This window comes from Anser anser (genome assembly GCF_964211835.1).
Source record: "Anser anser genome assembly, chromosome: 10".
Taxonomy (NCBI): Eukaryota; Metazoa; Chordata; class Aves; order Anseriformes; family Anatidae; genus Anser; species Anser anser.
In genome coordinates this window covers 23,349,984-23,362,344 of record NC_139730.1, presented here as the reverse complement: position 1 = coordinate 23,362,344, position 12,361 = coordinate 23,349,984, and the positions used below count along the sequence as shown (strand labels likewise).

General features: G+C 51.7%; 1 long non-coding RNA gene across 1 annotated transcript in view; it reads left to right on the top strand.

Annotated features, from left to right (window-relative positions):
* The window catches only part of LOC310904902, a 147,022-nt gene extending 140,315 nt beyond the window's left edge, over positions 1 to 6,707 (top strand). The window contains exon 2 of the long non-coding RNA XR_014588682.1: positions 4,817 to 6,707. This is a non-coding gene — a long non-coding RNA (uncharacterized lncRNA). The remainder of the gene's footprint in view (positions 1 to 4,816) is intronic.
* Positions 6,708 to 12,361: the final 5,654 nt, after the last annotated feature.

The following is a 12,361-nucleotide window of genomic DNA, read 5'->3' as shown; positions in this document are numbered from 1 at the left end:
ATTGGCCTCACTGGGGATGCAGTGCAGTGAGTCCAGAGAGTGCACTGGCACCACTGGGGATGCACTGCTGTGAGTCGAGAGAGTGCACTGGCAGCAGTGGGGATGCACTGCAGTGAGTCCAGAGAGTGCACTGGCACCACTGGGGATGCACTGCAGTGAGTCCAGAGAGTGCAGTGGCACCACTGGGGATGCAGTGCAGTGAGTCCAGAGAGTGCACTGGCACCACTGGGGATGCATTGCAGTGAGTCCAGAGAGTGCACTGGCACCACTGGGGATGCAGTGCAGTGAGTCCAGAGAGTGCACTGGCACCACTGGGGATGCACTGCAGTGAGTCCAGAGAGTGCACTGGCACCACTGGGGATGCACTGCAGTGAGTCCAGAGAGCGCACTGGCACCACTGGGGATGCGGTGCCGGGAGTCCAGAGAGTGCTTTGGCACCACTGGGGATGCACTGCAGTTACTCCAGAGAGTGCACTGGCAACACTGGGGAAGCAGTACAGTGAGTCCAGAGAGTGCACTGGCACCACTGGGGATGCACTGCAGTGAGTCCAGAGAGTGCACTGGCACCAACGGGGATGCACTGCAGTGAGTCCAGAGAGTGCACTGGCACCACTGGGGATGCACTTCAGTGAGTCCAGAGAGTGCACGGGCTCCACTGGGGATGCAGTGCAGTGAGTCCAGAGAGTGCACTGGCACCACTGGGGATGCAGTGCAGTGAGTCCAGAGAGTGCACTGAAACCACTGGGGATGCAGTGCAGTGAGTCCACAGAGTGCACTGGCACCACTGGGGATGCAGTGCAGTGAGTCCAGAGAGTGCACTGGCACCACTGGGGATGCAGTGTAGTGAGTGCAGAGAGTGCACTGTGAACACTGGGGATGCAGTGCAGTGAGTCCAGAGAGTGCACTGGCACCACTGGGGATGCAGTGCAGTGAGTCCAGAGTGTGCACTGGCACCACTGGGGATGCACTGCAGTGAGTCCAGAGATTGCACTGGCACCACTGGGGATGCACCTCAGTGAGTCCAGGGAGTGCACTGGCACCACTGGTGATGCACTGCAGTGAGTCCAGAGAATGCACTGGCACCACTGGGGATGCAGTGCAGTGAGTCCAGAGAGTGCACTGGCACCACTGGGGATGCAGTGCAGTGAGTCCAGAGAGTGCACTGGCACCACTGGGGATGCAGTGCAGTGAGTCCAGAGAGTGCACTGGCACCACTGTGGATGCACTGCAGTGAGTCCAGAGAGTGCACTGGCACCACTGGGGATGCAGTGCAGTGAGTCCAGAGAGTGCACTGGCACCACTGGGAATGCACTGCAGTGAGTCCAGAGAGTGCACTGGCACCACTGGGGATGCACTGCAGTGAGTCCAGAGAGTGCACTGTCACCACTGGGGATGCAGTACAGTGAGTCCACAGAGTGCACTGGTACCAGTGGGGATGCAGTACAGTGAGTCCAGAGAGTGCAGTGGCACCACTGGGCATGCAGTGCAGTGAGTCCAGAGAGTGCACTGGCACCACTGGGGATGCAGTGCAGTGAGTCCAAAGACTTCACTGGCAAAACTGGGGATGCAGTGCAGTGAGTCCAGAGAGTGCACTGGCACCACTGGGGATGCAGTGCAGTGAGTCCAGAGATTGCACTGGCACCACTGGGGATGCACTGCAGTGAGTCCAGAGAGTGCACTGGCACCACTGGGGATGCACTGCAGTGAGTCCAGAGAGTGCACTGGCACCACTGGGGATGCAGTACAGTGAGTCCAGAGAGTGCACTGGCACCACTGGGGATGCACCCCGGTGAGTCCAGAGAGTGCACTGGCACCACTGGGGATGCACTACAGTGAGTCCAGAGATTGCACTGGCACATCTGGGGATGCAGTGCACTGAGTCCAGAGAGTGCACTGGCACCACTGGGGATGCAGTGCATTGAGTCCAGAGAGTGCACTGACACAACTGGGGATGCACTTCAGTGAGTCCAGAGAGTGCACTGACACCACTGGGGATGCAGTGCAGTGAGTCCAGAGAGTGCACTGGCAACACTGGGGATGCACTGCAGTGAGTCCAGACAGTGCACTGGCACCACTGGGGATGCAGTGTAGTGAGTCCAGAGAGTGCACTGGCACCACTGGGGATGCACTGCAGTGAGTCCAGAGAGTGCACTGGCACCACTGGGGATGCACTGCAGTTAGTCCAGAGAGTGCACTGTCACCACTGGGGATGCAGTACAGTGAGTCCACATAGTGCACTGGCACCACTGGGGATGCAGTACAGTGAGTCCAGAGAGTGCACTGGCACCACTGGACATGCAGTGCAGTGAGTCCAGAGAGTGCACTGGCACCACTGGGGATGCACTTCAGTGACTCCACAGAGTGCACTGGCACCACTGGGGATGCAGTGCAGTGAGTCCAGAGAGTGCACTGGCACCACTGGGGATGCAGTGAAGTGAGTGCAGAGAGTGCACTGGCACCACTGGGGATGCACTGCAGTGAGTCCAGAGAGTGCACTGGCACCACTGGGGATGCACTACAGTGAGTCCAGAGAGTGCACTGGCACCACTGGGGATGCAGTGCAGTGAGTCCAGAGAGTGCACTGGCACCACTGGGGATGCAGTGCAGTGAGTCCAGTGAGTGTACTGGCACCACTGGGGATGCACTTCAGTGAGCCCAGAGAGTGCACTGGCACCACTGAGAATGCACTTCAGTGAGTCCAGAGAGTGCACTGGCACCACTGGGGATGCACTGCAGTGAGTCCAGAGAGTGCACTAGAACCACTGGGGATGCAGTGCAGTGAATCCTGTGAGTACACTGGCACCACTGGGGATGCAGAGCAGTGAGTCCAGAGAGCTCACTGGCACCACTGGGGATGCAGTGCAGTGAGTCCAGAGAGTGCACTGGCACCACTGGAGATGCAGTACAGTGAGTCCAGTGAATGCACTGGAACCACTGGGGATGCAGTGCAGTGAGTCCAGAGAGTGCACTGACACCACTGGGGATGCAGTACAGTGAGTCCAGTGAGTGCACTGGTACCACTGGGCCTGCAGTGCAGTGAGTCCAGAGAGTGCACTGGCACCACTGGGGATGCAGTGAAGTGAGTCCAGAGAGTGCACTGGCACCACCGATGATGCAGTACAGTGAGTCCAGTGAGTGCACTGGCACCACTGGGGATGTAGTGCAGTGACTCGAGAGAGTGCACTGGCACCACTGGGGATGCAGTGCAGTGAGTCCAGAGAGTGCACTGGCACCACAGGGGATGCAGTGCAGTGAGTCCAGAGAGTGCACTGGCAGCAGTGGGGATGCAGTGCAGTGAGTCCAGAGAGTGCACTGACACCACTGGGGATGCAGTGCAGTGAGTCCAGAGACTTCACTGGCACCACTGGGAATGCAGTGCAGTGAGTGCAGAGAGTGCACTGGCACCACTGGGGATGCAGTGCAGTGAGTCCAGAGAGTGCACTGGCACCACTGGGGATGCACTGCAGTGAGTCCAGAGAGTGCACTGGCACCACTGGGGATGCACTACAGTGAGTCCAGAGATTGCACTGGCACCACTGGGGATGCAGTGCAGAGAGTCCAGAGAGTGCACTGGCACCACTGGTGATGCAGTTTAGTGAGTCCAGAGAGTGCACTGGCACCACTGGGGATGCACTTCAGTGAGTCCAGAGAGTGTACTGACACCACTGGGGATGCGGTGCAGTGAGTCCAGAGAGTGCACTGGCACCACTGGGGATGCAGTGCAGTGAGTCCAGAGAGTGCTCTGGCACCACTGGGGATGCAGTGCAGTGAGTCCAGAGACTTCACTGGCAAAACTGGAGATGCAGTGCAGTGAGTCCAGAGAGTGCACTGGCACCACTGGGGATGCAGTGCAGTGAGTCCAGAGAGTGCACTGGCACCACTGGTGATGCAGTCCAGTGAGTCCAGTGAATGCACTGGCACCACTGGGGATGCTGTGCAGTGAGTGCAGAGAGTGCACTGGCACCACCTGTGATGCAGTACAGTGTGTCCAGTGAGTGCACTGGCACCACTGGGGATGCAGTGCTGTGACTCCGGAGAGCGCACTGGCACCACTGGGGATGCAGTGCAGTCAGTCCAGTGAGTGCACTGGCACCACTGGGGATGCAGTGCAGTGAGTGCAGAGAGTGCAATGGCACCAATGGGGATGCACTTCAGTGAGTCCAGAGAGTGCACTGGCACCACTGGGGATGCAGTGCAGTGAGTCCAGAGATTGCACTGGCACCACTGGGGATGCAGTGCTGTGACTCCAGAGAGCGCACTGGCACCACTGGGGATGCAGTGCAGTGAGTCCAGAGAGTGCACTGGCACCACTGGGGATGCACTGCAGTGAGTCCAGAGAGTGCACTGGCACCACTAGGGATGCAGTGCAGTGAGTCCAGAGAGTGCACTGGCACCACTGGGGATGCACTGCAGTGAGTCCAGAGATTGCACTGGCACCACTGGGGATGCAGTGCAGTGAGTCCAGAGAGTGCACTGGCACCACTGGGGATGCACTACAGTGAGTCCACAGAGTGCACTGGCACCACTGGGGATGCTCTGCAGTGAGTCCAGAGATTGCACTGGCACCACTGGGGATGCAGTGCAGTGAGTGCAGAGAGTGCACTGGCACCACTGGGGATGCACTTCAGTGAGTTCAGAGAGTGCACTTGCACCACTGGGGATGGGTTTCAAGCCAACTGCATTAACCGCTCATGCTTCTTTCTTATGAGACGTTAGTAAACCAATTACATAGCCTTGTCAAGACTAAATCACAGGTAAAAATCCTGTACATCTCATGTGGCCAACCACTCCCAACTAGGATTCCAAGAACCAGGAGGTTCGGTGAAAATAGGGCTAGTGCTATTAGAGGGGTGATTATTAGGGTAAGCCCTAAGCTGTCTTTAATGGAGAAGTATGGGTGGAATGGGATTTTGTCGCAGTCTGATACGATTCCTAGTGGGTTATTTGAGCCTGATTCGTGTAGGAAGGTTAGGTGGACTAGGGTGATTCCTGCAATTAGGAAGGGCAGTAGGAAGTGGATGGCGAAGAATCGGGTTAAGGTTGGATTGTCTACTGAGAATCCCCCTCAGGCTCATTCTACTAGAGTTTGCCCAATGTACGGGATGGCTGAGAATAGGTTGGTGATTACGGTGGCCCCTCAGAATGACATTTGTCCTCATGGTAGGACATACCCTACGAAGGCAGTTGCTATTAGGGTGAGTAGGAGGATTACTCCTGTGTTTCAGGTTTCTTTGTATAGGTAGGAGCCGTAGTAGAGGCCTCGTCCGATGTGTAAGTAGATGCAGATAAAGAAGAGCGAAGCACCGTTGGCGTGGAGGTTGCGGATGAGCCATCCGTACTGGACGTCTCGGCATGTGTGAGCTACTGAGGAGAAGGCGAGTGAAGTGTCTGCGGTGTAGTGTATGGCTAGTAGCAGGCCTGTTAGGATTTGTGTGGCTAAGCAGATGGCTAGAAGGGAGCCGAAGTTTCATCAGGCAGAGATGTTGGAGGGGGCGGGTAGGTCGATTAGGGAGTTGTTGATTATTTTTAGTAGGGGATGGGATTTGCGGATGTTAGGGGCCATTAGTGAGTCTGTGTGTTATTAGGATTATTACCAGGATGGAGAGGGCGAAGGATCCTAGGTAGGCCTTAATTAGCCCTGTGTGTATTGAGGTTGCGGCTTTGCTTGCGGCTACTTGTAGTTCAGCAAGGCCCTCTGGCCCTATTTTTTTGAGTCAGGAGAGGTCGATCAAGTGTAGGGCAATGTTTTGTCCCTTTTCTAGTAGGTTTTTGGAGAAGAATCGGTGTACTAGGGGGTTGAAGTACCCTAATGCAGAGGAGAAGTTTATGAGGGGGTTTGGTTTGGGGTGAGTGAGGGTGTGTGTTATGTTCGATAGTTCTAGGGCTAGGATGATTCCTAGGATTGTTATGAGGATGGCAGCGGTTTTGGTGATAAGGGGTATGGTTATTGGGGGGGTTTTGGTTGGTGTGATGAAAGAGGTAATGATTATTCCTGCTGTAATGCTGCCTAGGGCGAGTCGGGTTAGGGGGGCGGTGATTAGTGGGTTGTTTTCGTTTATTGATACTATTGGGGGGATTCGGGTTTGTCCAGCTTGGACTAGGATGGTTATGCGGATGCTGTAGGTTGCGGTGAATGCTGTGGCTATAAGGGTTAGGAGTAGGGCTCAAGTATTTAGGTATGATGTGTTTAAGCTTTCGATGATGAGGTCTTTTGAGTAGAATCCGGCTAGGAATGGGGTTCCTATCAGCGCCAGGTTTCCGATGGTTAGGCAGGAAGTAGTGACTGGGAGTATTTTCTGTAGGCCTCCTATCTTTCGGATATCTTGTTCTCCGTTTAGGTTGTGGATGATAGACCCTGAGCATAGGAATAGTATGGCTTTAAAGAAGGCATGGGTTGAGATGTGTAGGAAGGCTAGTTGTGGGAGGTTTAGTCCGATAGTGACTATTATTAGTCCTAGTTGGCTGGATGTTGAGAAAGCAATGATTTTTTTGATGTCATTTTGGGTTAGGGCGCATGTGGCAGCGAATAGGGTTGATAGAGCACCTAGGCATAGGCAGGCAGTTAGGGCTGTCTGGTTGGTGGCTAGCAGGGGGTGCATGCGGATGAGCAGGAAGATTCCGGCTACTACTATGGTACTGGAGTGCAGTAGGGCTGATACTGGGGTGGGGCCTTCTATTGCTGCGGGCAGTCATGGGTGGAGTCCAAATTGGGCGGATTTTCCTGCGGCTGCGAGGATTAATCCTATGAGGGGGAGGATTGGGGTTTGGTGGGGGTGTACGGCTTGTTGGATCTCTCAGGTGTTGAATGTTGAAGCTAGTCATGCTATGCTCAGGATCAGTCCGATGTCTCCGATTCGGTTGTAGATTACGGCTTGTAGGGCGGCGGTGTTGGCATCTGCTCGGCCTTGTCATCAGCCGATGAGAAGGAAGGACATGATTCGTACTCCTTCCCAGCCTACGAATAGGAGGAATATGTTGTTTGCGGTTGTTAGGAGGAGTATGGCGACTAGGAATGTCAGTAGGTAGGTGAAAAATTTTGTTACGTATGGCTCTGAGGCCATGTATCATATGGCGAATTGTAGGATTGATCATGTTACAAATAGGGCGATTGGAAGAAATGTTATTGAGTATTGGTCTATTTTTAGGCTCAGGGGGATTTTAAAGTTTATAATGAATTTTCACTCCCAGTGGCAGGTGACAGATTCTACTCCCGAGTAGATGAATGCGGTTGTAGGGGCTAGGCTAATTAGGAATGCGGTTTTAACAGCGCGGGTGGTGGCTTGTGGGGTGTTTTTAAAGTTTTTAAATAGAAATGGCAGGATGATTGGGGTTAGGAGGATTGTCAGCGTGAGTAGTGTGAGGGAGTTGATTAGTAGTGTGGGGTTCACTACTTTTACTTGGATTTGCACCAAGATGGGTGGTTCCTAAGACCAGTGGATTGCTGTTATCCTTTAAAAGTAAGGGGGCTGAGATTTTAGGCTCAGATGTAAGAGTTAGCAGCTCTTGTTGGTTAAACCCTCCCCTCGGCAGGTAAGAAGGTTTGAACTTCTATTCTTAGAATCACAGTCTAATGTTTGGTTTAAACTATACTTGCATGAGGGGATTCCGGAGATCAGTTCGGGTTTGAGGATTAGGAGGAATATTGGGATAATGTGGAGTGTTATGAGCAGGTGTTCTCGCGTGGTTGAGTTTTGCATAGATGTGATGTGGGAGGGGATTGAGCCTCGTTGGGTCATTAGTAGTATGAATAAGGTGTAGGAGGCGGTTAGTAGGGTTGCGATTCCTGTTAGGATGATCGTGAAGGCAGATCAGTTGAATAAGGTGATTATAATGGTTAGCTCTGCTATGAGGTTTGTTGTTGGGGGTAAGGCTATGTTTGTTAGATTGGCCAGCAATCATCAGGTAGCTATGAGTGGTAGGAGAGGTTGTAGGCCTCGTGTGAGTAGTAGAATTCGGCTGTGCGTACGTTCATAGTTTGTGTTGGCTAGGCAGAATAGTATGGAGGAAGTTAGTCCATGGGAAATTATTAGGATCATTGCCCCTGAGAATGATCAGTGGGTTTGGATTATTCCTGCGGCGATAACTAGGCCTATGTGGCTAACGGATGAATAAGCGATTAGTGATTTTAGGTCTGTCTGTCGTAGGCAGATTGAGCTAGTCATTAGGGCGCCTCATAGGGCCAGGGTTAGGAAGGGGTAGTGCAGGAGGTTGGACAGTGGGCCCATAAATAGAGTGACTCGTATAATTCCGTATCCTCCTAGCTTTAGTAGTAGGGCGGCGAGGAGTATTGAGCCTGCGATGGGTGCTTCTACGTGGGCTTTTGGCAGTCAGAGGTGTAGGCCGTATAGTGGGGCTTTTACTATGAATGCTATGAGCAGTGCTAGACCTGATAGTATTCCTGTCCATGAGGTGGATAGGGTTGGGTGGGTTAGTTGTAGGGTTGGCAGGTGCAGGGTGCCAATTTTCACGTATAGGTGTATGATTGTGATTAGCAGGGGTAGAGAGCTTACTGGCGTGTAGAATAGCAGGTAGATGCCAGCGCTTAGGCGTTCTGGTTGGTTCCCCCATCGGGTGATTAAGATTAGGGTGGGAATGAGGGTTGCTTCAAATGAGATGTAAAATAGTGCTAGTTCTGTGGTGGAAAAGGCTAGTAGGATGAATGGCTGGACTGCGACTAAGGTTGAGATAAAGATTCGTTTGCGTTGTAGGGGTTCTTGTTGCAGGTGGTTTTGGCTTGCTATGATTATGAGTGGGAGTAGTCAGCAGGATAGTACTAGGAGGGGGGATGAGATTTGGTCAATTCCTGTTCAGTTGGATAAAAATTTGTAGGGGTAGTAGGTTGGGATTAATCACTGTAGGCTTAGGGCAGCGATTAGGAGGCTGTATAAGGTGGTGTTAGTCCATAGAAATTTTGGTGGAGACAGCAGGGCTGTTGGAAGAAGTATGATTGTGGGTAGGATGATTTTTAGCATTGCAGGAGGTTTAGGTTGTGTAGATGGTCAGAGCCATGTGTGCGGGTGGAGGCTACTAGGATGGCCAGGCCTGTGCCCGCCTCACACGCTGAGAAGGTTAGCATGAGAATTGGTACCATGGTGAATGAGGAGACTTGGTTTTCGATGGATCATATTGATAGGCCTACGAATATCGATAATATTATGCTTTCAAGGCATAGTAGGGCGGATACTAGGTGGGTTCGGTGGAAGGCTAGCCCTAGTCCGCTGAAAATGAAGGCTGAGTAGAAGCTTAAATGTAGGGGCGACATAAGAAAGTTACAGGGTTGGCTGTAATCTGCTGGGTCGAAACCAGCTATCTTTTTGGTTAGACTAACTTTCTGTTATTCTGCTCATTCTAGGCCCCCTTGAATTCACTCGTAGGCCAGTCCGAGTGTTAGGAGAAGGAGGATCACTACAGTTCAGGTGAGGGTCATTAGGGGGGATTGGAGTTGGACGGCTCATGGCAGGGGGAGTAGGAGGGCGATTTCTAGGTCGAATAGGACGAACAGGATGGCTACTGAGGAAGAATCGGACTGAGAATGGTAATCGAGCAGATCCAAGTGGGTCGAATCCACATTCGTACGGTGAGAGTTTCTCTGAGTCGGGGTTTATTTGGGCGAGTCAGAAGTTTAATGAGGTTAGGGCGGCGCTTAGGATTGATGATAGGGCGAATATGAACATGAGTGCGTTCATTGCTCTCCTCTGGGTTTATACCAGATTCTAGAGATTGGAAGTCAATTGTAATTAATATACTAGAAGAGCAAGATCCTCATCAGTAGATGGTTATGTAGAGGAATAGTCAGATGACGTCTACGAAGTGTCAGTATCAGGCTGCTGCCTCGAATCCGAAGTGGTGGTCTGATGTAAAGTGGAACTTGATCAGTCGGAAGAGGCAGACGGTCAGGAAGGAGGATCCGATGATTACGTGGAGTCCGTGGAATCCAGTGGCAACGAAGAAGGTAGATCCGTAGACGCTATCGGCGATTGAGAATGGGGCTTCGTGGTATTCTATTGCTTGTAGGGCTGTGAAGTAGAATCCCAGGAGGATCGTTAGGGTTAGGGCGTGGATGGCGTGTTTTCGGTTTCCTTCTGTGATGCTGTGATGGGCTCACGTTACGGTAACGCCTGAGGCTAGTAGGATGGCTGTGTTTAGTAGGGGGACTTCTATCGGGTTGAGTGGTTTAATTCCTGTTGGGGGTCATTGGCCTCCTAGTTCTGGGGTTGGGGCCAGGCTCGAGTGGAAGAACGCTCAGAAGAACCCTAAGAAGAAGAATGCTTCGGATGTGATGAAAAGGATTATGCCGTATCGTAGGCCTTTTTGGACTGTGGGAGTGTGATGGCCTTGGAAGGTGCTTTCTCGTACAATGTCTCGTCATCATTGGAGTATTACTAGGAGTATTGAGATGAGGCCTAGGGTTAGTAGTATGGATGAGTTGTAGTGGAATCACATGATTAATCCTGAGGTTGTGAGTAGGGCGGCGGCTGCCCCGAAGATTGGTCAAGGGCTTGGGTCAACTATGTGGTATGAGTGTGCTTGGTGTGCCATTAGATGTTTTCTTGTAAGTATAGGCTTAGAAGGAGCACGAAGACGTAGGCCTGGATTATGGCTACTGCTACTTCTAGGATGGTTAGGAGTAGTAGGATGATTATTTTTAGGATGGATACTGCAGGAAGGGTGGGTATTAATGCAATGGAGGCTGTAGAGATGAGTTGGATGAGTAAGTGTCCTGCTGTAAGGTTGGCTGTAAGGCGGACTCCGAGGGCTAGGGGGCGGATTAGTAGGCTGGTTGTTTCGATCAGGATTAGTGCGGGGATTAGGGGTGTAGGGGTACCTTCGGGTAATAGGTGGGCTAAAGAGGCTGATGGTTGGTTTCGTAGGCCTGTTAGTAGTGTGGCGAGCCATAGTGGGAAGGCTAGGGCTATGTTCATAGATAGTTGGGTGGTTGGGGTGAATGTATATGGAAGGAGGCCTAGAAGGTTGATTGTAAGAAGTATGATTATTAGGGATGTAAATATTATGGCTCATTTGTGGCCATTTTTGTTGAGTGGGACTATTAGTTGTTTTGTGATTAGGTGAAGGAGTCATGTTTGGATAGTAGAAAGGCGGTTGTTGATTCATCGGTTGTTTGGGGACGGGAATAGTAGGGCTGGGAAGAGTAGGGATAGTAGGATTAAGGGGATGCCAAATAGATTGGGGCTGGAAAATTGGTCAAAGAAGCTTAGGTTCATGGTCAGGATCATGGTGTGGGTTTGGTAGTGAGGGAGGTCTTATTTGATGGGGGGTTGGTTGTGGTGAAGGCTAGTAGTTTTGGTTGGATGAGGAGTGCTAGGGTTAATCAGGTTATAATTATGATTGAAAATCATGGTGCGGGGTTAAGCTGTGGCATATCATTAAGGAGGGGGAAGTCCCTCTTTGGCTAGCTTAAAAGGCTAGTGCTGTTGCATAGCTTCTTAATGATTAGGATGATGATAGAAGGGACGATCAGGCCTCGAAATGTGGGAGTGGGGTTGATTCTACTACAATGGGTATGTAGCTGTGATTAGCCCCGCAAATTTCTGAGCATTGTCCGTAAAAAATCCCAGGCCGGGTGGTAATGAATGAAGTTTGGTTTAGTCGGCCTGGGATTGCGTCTGTTTTAACTCCGAGCGTTGGGACTGCTCAGGAGTGGAGTACGTCTCCTGCAGTAATGATCACGCGGATGGGGGATTCTATTGGGATAACTACGCGGTGGTCAACTTCTAGCAGTCGGAAGTGGCCGTTGGGTAAGTCTGGGGTGGGCACTATGTAGGAGTCGAATGATAGGTCTTTGAAGTCTGTGTATTCGTAGCTTCAGTATCATTGGTGGCCGATGGCTTTTAGGGTGAGGTCTGGTTCGTCGATTTTGTCCATTATGTAGAGGATTTGTAGGGATGGGAGGGCGAGGAGTACCAGGACGATAGCAGGTAGGATTGTCCAGATCAGCTCTACTTCTTGGGCGTCTACAGCATTGGACGAGAGTTTTTTCTGTTAGTATGTGGGCTAAAAGGTAGAGAACTAGGCTGCAGATAGCTAGGGCAACGATTAGGGCGTGGTCGTGGAATTCAACGAGTTCTTCTATGATGGGTGATGAGGCGTCTTGGAATCCTAGTTGGGAGTGGTTGGCCACATGAGATGTACAGGATTTTTACCTGTGATTTAGTCTTGACAAGGCTATGTAATTGGTTTACTAACGTCTCATAAGAAAGAAGCATGAGCGGTTAATGCAGTTGGCTTGAAACCAGCATGTGAGGGTTCGATTCCTTCCTTTCTTGTACTTGGACGAAGGCCGGTTCCTCGAAAGTATGGTATGGGGGAGGGCAGCCGTGGATTCATTCAACGTTTGTGGTAG